We start from the raw sequence: 9,785 nt of genomic DNA on the forward strand, positions 1-9,785 counted from the left end.
TTCCTGAAGACTAAACCGAGTTAATGGAAGGTAATAAGAATCTTCTGCTTCAGTAGAGAAGTCACTTTGCATCCATTTCCAACGTTATTCAATCATTTTAAAGGCCACAGGAATCTATCACTTCGGCTCCCTCCTTCCTTCATGTGCATGCGCCGTTAAGACTCCTGCACATTGATTCTGGAAAAAATTTTCCTTCCAGCAATTTTCAGAAAATAGGCCAAAAAAAAAAAAATATATATATATATATATATACTGTATAGTCTTTAAGCTCTTCTGAAGTTTCATGCCACAATAGCTCAGTTCAGTATAGCTGAGCAAACAATCATGTTTATTTACCATGTATTAAGCAGTCAGGACACCACAGTTTAGAAAATGGATCCCCACATAAGCTGACACTCTTGTTTCAGCTTCTCTGCCAAGTAGTACATTATTGGACAGTGAACCTTACAGGTACGAGAATTAAGAGACAACTTTCACTTCTGTTCAACAACAAAAAAGAAATGACGGGCTTCCCTGGTGGCGCAGTGGTTGAGAATCTGCCTGCCAGTGCAGAGGACACGGGTTTGAGCCCTGGTCTGGGAAGATCCCACATGCCGCGGAGCAACTGGGCCCGTGAGCCACAATTACTGAGCCTGCGCGTCTGGAGCCTGTGCTCCGCAATGAGAGGCCACGATAGTGAGAGGCCCACGCACCGTGATGAAGAGTGGTCCCCGCTTGCCACAACTAAAGAAAGCCCTCACACAGAAACGAAGACCCAACACAGCCATAAATAAATAATAAATTAATGAATTAATTAAAAAAAAAAAAAGAAATGACAATACCCACTAAATAACAATACACACAACATACATGATACATTATACTCTGTCATGCCAAGCCACACTGAAGTGAAGCAAAGGAAAAATCAGGACTATCAATACTGTCCTTATTGAAATTTTTGATATTTTGGTCTTCATGGATTTTTGGCACTAATTTCAATTTTTAAAGTATTGCATTAAAATATTATTCATCTTCATTACTGAGTTTTTTGGGCACCCCCTTAAATTTTGTACATACATGCCTTACCTCACCTGGGCCCTGGCCCTGATGCTATAATAGCCAGTGTTTATGTGTCAAGCCCTGGGCTAAATGCTTTACCTATAGTATTTAATTTATCCCTTGCAAAAATCCGTGAGTAAAACTGAGGCTTAGAGACATTGCTATGGCTTGTCCAGGTCCCAAAGCTTTATGGCACTAGAAAGGATGAATACACAGATAAAGAATATGGAGGCTTTGTTTGCATGTAAGTTTCAGATAATTTATCTGTAGCTCACACCTTGGCAGATATGAGTCACAGATGAAGAGGCAGTTATTGTGTCTGATGTACAGTGTATAGCTAGAAAGCCTCCTGCTGGGATTTGCAATATTAAGCAGATTTCTAATAGGGAGTGGAAATTTCATTATGATACTTGATAGGGCTGGTAGATCAATAAATGAATTGCTGATAATCTTGATTAGTGGGTGGGATTTTCAGATGTTGGTATTTGATATTCTTGTATTTGAAATACAACATCGATCTTTCATGTTATTGGCCATAGTTAGATTTCATGTAAGAATGATAATGACATATATTGTATAAATTTTTTTTTAAGTTTTTTTTTTTTTTAATTATTATTTATTTATTTATTTATTTATTTTTGGCTGCGTTGGGTCTTCGTTTCTGTGCGAGGGCTTCCTCTAGCTGCGGCAAGTGGGGGCCACTCTTCATTGCAGTGCGCGGGCCTCACTATCGTTGCCTTTCGTTGCGGAGCACAGGCTCCAGACGCGCAGGCTCAGTAGTTGTGGCTCACGGGCCTAGTTGCTCTGCGGCATGTGGGATCTTCCCAGACCAGGGCTCGAACCCATGTCTCCTGCATTAGCAGGCAGATTCTCAACCACTGCGCCACCAGGGAAGCCCTATATTGTATAAATTTTAAGTGCTATTCTTGTGGTATGGTGGAATTTGAACCTGGGCACTTCTGATGCCACTGCCTGTGTTTTAACCAGATGCTGGATGGCCTCCCGATGATCACATCAGACTAGGAAGGAAAAATGCATCATAAACTTCAGTACATAAAGTGTGTGGCATAGTGAGACGTGAATAAATGTTGCTTCAGTTCCCCTTTTGTTCCCCCAAGGATTGCACACATCAAAGAATATGAAGAGTAACATACAAAAAATTTTATTTTGGGGAGAGCAAATTAATTTTAACACTCTATCTGATTTCTTACACCTTCACCCAGGTCTACATTGGCAAAGAATGAAGATTTAGTGTAATTTTCCAAATGAACCTGATAAAAGAATCTTTAGTTTGAAGTACTCAGAGCCAAAAATATTTTGGGATTTGAGCATCTTCTTAAATAATGAAACTGAAGCAAGTGCTTTATGTGTGCATGCTTGCTAGCAAAAGGTATACAGAGTGCTATTTTTTAAAGTCCTGATTAATAGACAACACATATTCTGCACTTAAAATTAATATTATGCAGTTGTTCTTACAGGAGAAATACCAAGTGAAACCCTCTTTGTTTCCTCCATTTGGATACACTTTAATTGTTTTCATGTACATATAGCAGATTTCCCAAGGTAATGTGAATGAGCTTTAGGACTTTCTACCAGGAGCTGTAGCTGCCTCCCACCCCCCATAGTCATGTAATAGGTTTTCATCACCATAGACTCAGGAAGTAACTTTCTCTTCCCCTTAGAATCATAAATTGTAAATTTGACACATTCTTTTTTTTTTTTAAGGAGGATTCACACTCTGAAGTTCCTAAACACTACTGGTATGTGTTTAGGCTAGTTACTTAACGTCTCTGACTCAGTTTCATCATCTGTAAAATGGCAGTAATGTAGAGCCTACTTCACTGGATTCTAATGGAGATCAAAGGCACTAACTCATGTAAAAAAAACTTTAGGGCAACACTTCAGTTACTATTTTAATGTTATTTATTATATCTAATATCATATAAATTTTATTATTACTATTTTCTCCCAGGACCCAATCAGAAGAGTGAAGGTCTAATTAATATTGGCTCAACTATTTTATCTTACATATGCAGACAGAAGTTGGTAATTAATCTGGTTGGCTCACTCCTCACACAATTACTGATGTTGCTTGTCTTGGAACAATTCTGAGTATCCTTTTGGTGTCAGCCGCACCCCAAACCATCTCTTTCCGTTGCACGAAGTTATCAATGTCCTAGTCAAACGGATGTACAGTGCCTAATATCCCGATCATTTTTGGCTGCACCTAACACAAATTCCAAGTTCTCCTCTAAGAACAATGAGTGAGATTGTCACACTACTGCTTCTGCCTTATTTATCTGAATCCTTCCTGCTCCACCAATATGATTCAACCAAATTAAGCACCCACCCAGGCCCTTGAAAAGGGAAAGAGGCCTATGCATAATACTTGGTGCTGTGGGAAAGGTACAGATGGCATCACTAGCCCATCGTCCTTCCTCCCACTGCCAGTTGAAGTTATTCTGCTCACCATGGACATCTCTGAGGATAAATATAGCCAGCGATGGCTGAGGAGTCAATGATTACCACTGCCACCACCAACACCAGACAGTTATCTGGCCCCTGCTTTCAGCTGTTTGGTTTATTCTCCTGAACTATAAAGTAGGATTTCAAAGCATCACCAGAACAAGGAAGACTTTTACTTCCCTATGCCTGCCACCACCTGACCTGGGTTCTGCCCTCTAAGATTCTTTTCTCCACCTGCCTACCCTGTTCTTAGCACCAGGAGTAGATGTGGCCCATTCCTGACTAGTATCTCTGCCCAAGTCTCTTACATCAGAAGTCAGGGCTGAGCTTTTCCCGGCTTATTTTCTCCCAAATCCAGTCAGAAGAGTGAGCAAATAATTAATATTGGTTTGACTATTTTGTTTTATTTCCATAATTTCAGTACTCAAAAGTTGGAGCATCTTTTTTGGATAGGTCTTAGTGACAAATACAAAAGTCTTGCTAATTCATTATAAGTTTAAAACACAAGGGGCTTCCCTGGTGGCGCAATGGTTAAGAATCCGCCTGCCAATGCACGGCACAGGGAATCGAGCCCTGGTCTGGGAAGATCCCACATGCTGCGGAGCAACTAAGCCCGTGAGCCACAATTACTGAAGCCCATGCGCCTAGAGCCTGTGCTCTGCAACAAGAGAAGCCACCGCAGTGAGAAGCCTGCGCACCACAACGAAGAGTAGCCCCCATTCGCCGCGACTAAAGAAAGCCCTCGCACAGCAACGAAGACCCAATGCAGCCAAAAATAAATAAATAAATAACTAAACAAACAATAAATTTATTTAAAAAAATAAAACACAAGCATACACAGTATCTAATCTTAATATAATAAGTTTGACATTTCTTTTTCCAAGGAAGAGTCTACTCTTTTTCCAAGGGGAGAAAATAAAAATGATATCTATAGAAAATTTTTCACAAGAGATATCAGCTCGCCTTTTGTTAAACTGAAAGAGAGAAAATTATAAATCAAGCTTTAAAAAAACTTCAACACAAGTATTTTTATGAGCAATATTGGATGACACGCCAACTAATAAGACTGCCCATAGTAAGCCCTCTAAAGTTGCAGAAATTACACAAGAAAATTTCTTGTAACTGTAGGACATGATCATCTAGATTGAATAGAACCACCAAGTACCTGGCACAGTGAATAAAAAAAAACTCATACCAAGGCAATTCATTTTGAAATTTCTGAACACTAAAGATAAAGAGAAGATCCTAAAATCTTCCAGACTGTAAGTATATCACAGACAAAGAATCAGGAGTCAGAATGACATCAGACTTCTCAATAGTAATACTGGAAGCAAGATCAGTACCTGTAAAATTCTGAGAGAAACTTATTTCTATTCTAGAATTCTACATCCAGCTAAACTACCCATTGAGTCTGAGGGCAAAATAAAGACATGTTCATATATGCTACTTCCCAAAAATGTACACTTTCTCAGGATTTTACTGAGAAATGTAAACTGCATAAGAAAGTAAGCTAAAAAGAAAGAGACATGGGCCCAGGAAGTGGAAGATCTACTCCAAGATAATAGTAAAGAGAATTCTTAAGAATATGATAAAAGTAATACCAGGACTGATGTCCTGGAGAGCAACCAGTATAGACTAAAGCAAGAAGTAGAGCACCACAGGGAGGATACTTCCAAGAAAATGAGAGAGAAAAAAAGAGAGAGAGAGAAACAGATTATCTAATATGTTTGCACCACAGTGAAAGGAGTTATAGTTCTATCAAAAAGTCTGTAGGGGCTTCCCTGGTGGTGCAGTGGTTGAGAATCTGCCTGCCAATGCAGGGGACATGGGTTCGAGCCCTGGTCTGGGAAGATCCCACATGCCGCGGAGCAACTAGGCCCGTGAGCCACAACTACTGAGCCTGCAAGTCTGGAGCTTGTGCTCCGCAACAAGAGAGGCTGCGACAGTGAGAGGCCCGTGCACCGCGATGAAGAGTGGCCCCTGCTTGCCGCAACTAGAGGAAGCCCTCGCACAGAAACGAAGACCCAACACAGCCAAATAAAAAAAAAAAAAAAAAAAAAAAGTTTGTAGATGGGACTTCCCTGGTGTCACAGTGGTTAAGAATCCGCCTGCCAATGCAGGGGACACGGGTTCGAGCCCTGGTCCGGGAAGATCCCACATGCTGCGGAGCAACTAAGCCCATGTGCCACAATTACTGAGCCTGCGCTCTAGAGCCTGCAAGCCACAACTACTGAGCCCCCGCTCGCCGCAACTAGAGAAAGCCCGCGCGCAGCAACGAATACCCAACGCAGCCAAAAATTAATTATTTTGAAAGTGTTTTTTTAAAAAAAAAGTCTGTAGATGAATTAGTGAGAGGTACAAAAAGAACTAAACCAATGGCCAAAAAAGGCAATCGTTAATACTAAGAAAAGAAAAAAGTTGTGTGCAATCATACATAGCTCAGCTGTGAACAATAGACATAATGTAAACATTGATAATCAGTTTAATCAAAAATTGTTACCTCACCATATTGGGGAGATTGGAGGAAAAGTGTATGTGGCAGAGGGTAGACTGAGGCATTTAAGAAAGCTAAATCCTCATCTTCCATAGTAGAAAGTCAATAGATAATAATTAACAGTGAAAGATCAAGAAACATCAGTATAAACATCTTTGACTTTATATACTAAGTATTGATACATGTATTTCTCTGATGCAAAAAAAATTAAAAGAAAACTCCAGAGTTATGAGGAGAAAATCATAGAGTATTTTAAAAATATATGTACCTATTATTTTGAAAATCCTCAGGTTATTTACTTAAGAGTCTTATTACTGCCTTTCTTCCTAGGACGTAATTTCTTTATTTCTATTTCAGGCACTTTCAAGATGTGTAGTTAGCAAACCACAATTCTTCCCTTTGAGAATGGCATTATGAAACCTTTTATAGAAGTTGTAAGACACTAATTTAAAAACCAATTTTGTTCAAAAGAACATAAACCCATTGACTGTATAGCAAATTGTTCCAATTTTAATAATTTTCTGACAAAAAAATCAGTCTATGGCTTTTCCTATCAGTTTTAGCCCATTAAAAATAGAATAGTCAAGATAAGGCCTATTTGATAAATACAAAAACATTTTCCAGATACATAGAATATTCATTTAAGGTATGGTGTGTGTGTGTGTGTGTGTGTGTGTGTGTGTGTGTGTGTGTAAATATAATAATGTTTCAAAGCAAGGAAAAAGAAAAAAATTATTTTAGTTAGCTTTTTATAAGCTTTACGAATAACAAAAAGCCAGGGAACTTTTTTCCATTACTTGGATAATGAAAATAATTGCCTGCTGAACATATATTACATGCATTATCATGTAACAGAAGGACTCCATGATTCAGAGTGAAATTTTCAGACTTGGGTTCAAATTTTGGCTTCATCTCTTACTAACAGGATGATTTTGGACACATCATTTAATTTTTTTCAGCCTCCATTTCCTCATCTATTGGGAACCTAGACTGTGATAGGCACTATTTGGGGCATAGGGGATACAGTAGTCATGCATAGTCTATGCCCTCATGAAGCTTATATTTTTTTTAACTTTTTTTTTTTTTTTGGCCGTGCCACACGGCATGCTGGATCTTAGTTCCAGACCAGGGATCGAACCTGCGCCCCGTGCAGTGGAAGCATGGAGTCCTAACCACTGGACGGCCAGGGAATTCCCGAAGCTTATATTTTAAGTGGGGAGATGATAAGCAAGCAAAGCAATTTTAGATAGTGATGATCCTCATGGAGAAAATAAAAAGAGCCATAGGATAGTGACCAACGTGGAGCATGTTGGCTAGTTTAGAAAGGATGGCTAGCATGGACTTCTATAAGAAGGTGGTATTTGACTGACACCTAGATGATCTAAAGTCAGCTATGTAAAGATCTAGGGGAAGAGAATTTCAGGCAGAAGAAACAGCCAGTCAAGAAGGGGCTTGGCATACTTGGGGCTAAGAGGAGGCTGGTGTGGCTTAAGCTCAGAAAGAGAGGAAGAGAGGAGGGTACTAGATGGATTCAGAGGGCAGTGTGCCTATGAGCTTGAAAACTGCAGTAAAGAGCTTGGGTTTTATTTGAGATGAGAATCAAAAGACAGTTTTAAGCAGGGGAATAACCTGATCTGATTTGCTCTGGTGGCTGTCCTGAAAATGAATTACAGGAGGGCATAAGAGAAAGCAGAGAAACTAGTTTTAAGCTATTGGGTGTATTGTAATGATGATGTAATTGGTATGATTATGGCTTGGATTACAATGGTTGCAGGGGAGATAGGGATAGAACTGGACTGATTTTGGATATAATGTAAAGGTAGAGTTAAGCAAACTTGTCATGAATTAGTTAGGGATGGAGGAGAGAAAAATCAAGGTGGTTTCTGTTTTTTCAACCTGAGCAACTGGGTAAATTATGATGCCATTTATAAGATGGAGAATCCTTCGGGAGGATCAAGTTTAGGGGCAGAAATCAAGAGTTCAGTTTTAGACATGTTAAGTATGAGATGTCTATTAGACCTCTAAGAAGAACTATCAAGCTGGCAGCTGGAACTATGAGTTTGGACTCTGGGGGAGAGTTTGAGCAGAAGATATTGTCTGATTAGCATTAGCATATAGGAGGTACTTAAAGTCAAGGGACTGGATGAGATCATCTAGGGAAGACCCTGGGGCAGAGAAAAAGGAACCAGATTCCGGAATCAAGAATCAAGAACCCAGAAAGGAAATTGAGAAGAAGGAACCTATGTAGGTGAACGAGAGTCAGGAGAGTATGGCGAGGCAGCAGGCAAAGAAGAGTTTCAAGGAGGTCAGTGGGGTCAAAGGCTGCTGAAAAGTTTCAGAAGTTAAGGCCCCAAAAGAGAGAGATGGATTTGGCAACATGGAGGCCACTGGTGACCTTGATGAGGGCTGTTTCAGTGGAGTGGTGGGGATGGAATCTGTTTGAGCAGGTTGACGAAAAGATGGGAAATGAACGAAGAAGTAATGACCATAGACAATGCTTTCAAGGAGTCCTGCAATGAAGAGGAGCAGAAAAATGGGAAGGTAACCAGAAAGGTTTTTTTAGTTTGCTTTTTGAAATAGAAGACGTTGGAACAAGTTTTCTTTCTGATGTAGTGATCCAGTAAAGGGAGAGAAACCAGTGATGCAAGAGAATCATGATTTTAAAATCCTGACAGTTGAATAATGAAACACAAGTCACTTAAACTATATGAAAAACTTCCAGCAAAAACTCCCTAATTCTGAACAGTTCTATGAAGATTTCTGGTGTTTTGTTAGCTTTTTCTCAGTCCTTGTTTCCAAGCATTTAATCTTGAGTTTACATGTATCTAGTTTTTTGCTTGCTGAGACTTTAACTTTCTTCATAATCCACACTTGTCGTAGATAATAAGTCTGTGTCCACATGAGGTATCATTTCACTGTGATTAAGAGATCAAGTCCTTGAGTCGGACTGGCTTGGATTAAGCCTCAGCCCTGCCACTTGGTAGCTGTATGGCCTTGGGCAAGTTAATTAAAATCTCTGAGCTTTAGTGTTCTTTTCAATCAATATTATTAATAATAATACCTATTTCATTAGGTTGTTCTGAGGCTTAAATAAGAAAATATATGTAGTAGGCATTCCATAAATAATAGCTGACCGTGAGCCACAATTACTGAGCCTGCGCGTCTGGAGCCTGTGCTCCGCAACAAGAGAGGCCGCGATAGTGAGAGGCCCGCGCACCGCGACGAAGAGTGGCCCCCGCTCGCTGCAACTAGAGAAAGCCCTCGCACGGAAACGAAGACCCAACACAGCCATAAATAAATAAAATCAAAAAAAAAAAAAAGCTGATATTATCATTACCACATAGACAAATAAAAAACAAAATGAAAAAAATATTAATGCAGTTAAGATATTCACAATTTTGAGTCAATAAATTGCCTAATGAATTCAATAAATGACAGAAGTTTCTTCTGAATCACCCAAGTAATCTTTGCTTTCATACAGCTTTCAAAAGGTGTGCATTAAATGTTCTGGGCACTAGATACAGGTGGTGTTTGCACAAAGCATGAATGTAGATGTATATTGTATACTTTAATACATGAATTGTATACTTGAAAATGCTTAATTTTATTTTCATGAATTTTACATGCATAAAAAGTATGCATTGAACACCTGCTATGTGCCAGGCATATACTGTGTGCCTCTACCTTATTTTGTTTATGAAAATATAAGCCACAATGAACTTTCTTTTCCTTTCTTGGTCAAGAACATCAAATTTAAGCAGAGATAGATGACAGATCGATGGATGGA

This window comes from Balaenoptera ricei, chromosome 2 (assembly GCF_028023285.1).
Source record: "Balaenoptera ricei isolate mBalRic1 chromosome 2, mBalRic1.hap2, whole genome shotgun sequence".
Lineage (NCBI taxonomy): Eukaryota > Metazoa > Chordata > Mammalia > Artiodactyla > Balaenopteridae > Balaenoptera > Balaenoptera ricei.